This window comes from Sinocyclocheilus anshuiensis, unplaced genomic scaffold, assembly GCF_001515605.1.
Source record: "Sinocyclocheilus anshuiensis isolate Anshui unplaced genomic scaffold, SAMN03320099.WGS_v1.1 scaffold308, whole genome shotgun sequence".
Classification (NCBI taxonomy): domain Eukaryota; kingdom Metazoa; phylum Chordata; class Actinopteri; order Cypriniformes; family Cyprinidae; genus Sinocyclocheilus; species Sinocyclocheilus anshuiensis.
This window is the reverse complement of record NW_015558619.1, coordinates 1,500,669-1,501,007: the sequence shown is the minus strand read 5'-3', so window position 1 is coordinate 1,501,007 and position 339 is coordinate 1,500,669. Positions and strand designations below refer to the sequence as shown.

Here is a 339-nt window from a genome sequence, read left to right as displayed (position 1 = left end):
GATATATGCATTAATTTTAGCGATTCTCATTTGCTACTTAAATCTACAACATTTTTAAAAAAGTAAAATATTAGATCAAGTAAGCACAGAATAAACTTTGCACTGCTGCGCGATCGCGTCAAAGATCAGACAAATATACAGGTGCATCTTAAAAAGCGGATGTTTTGGAAAGTGCTATGCCACGTTTTTGTGCCATCCTAGTGGTTTAGATAAAATAAATATCAAAGGCGCCTTTTACCCCGGGGCGCATTTAGCCCCGTTATACCCTATAAATATATATATATATATATAGCTTTAAATAGGAGATTTTTATACCATATCAAAATTCTTGATGCACTG

The 339-nt window shown here is 33.6% G+C and overlaps 1 protein-coding gene across 1 annotated transcript in view; it reads left to right on the top strand.

The window, feature by feature from the left end:
• LOC107680470 (uncharacterized) overlaps positions 1-339 on the top strand; it is a 4,331-nt gene that overhangs the window by 2,598 nt on the left and 1,394 nt on the right. The window lies entirely within an intron of this gene.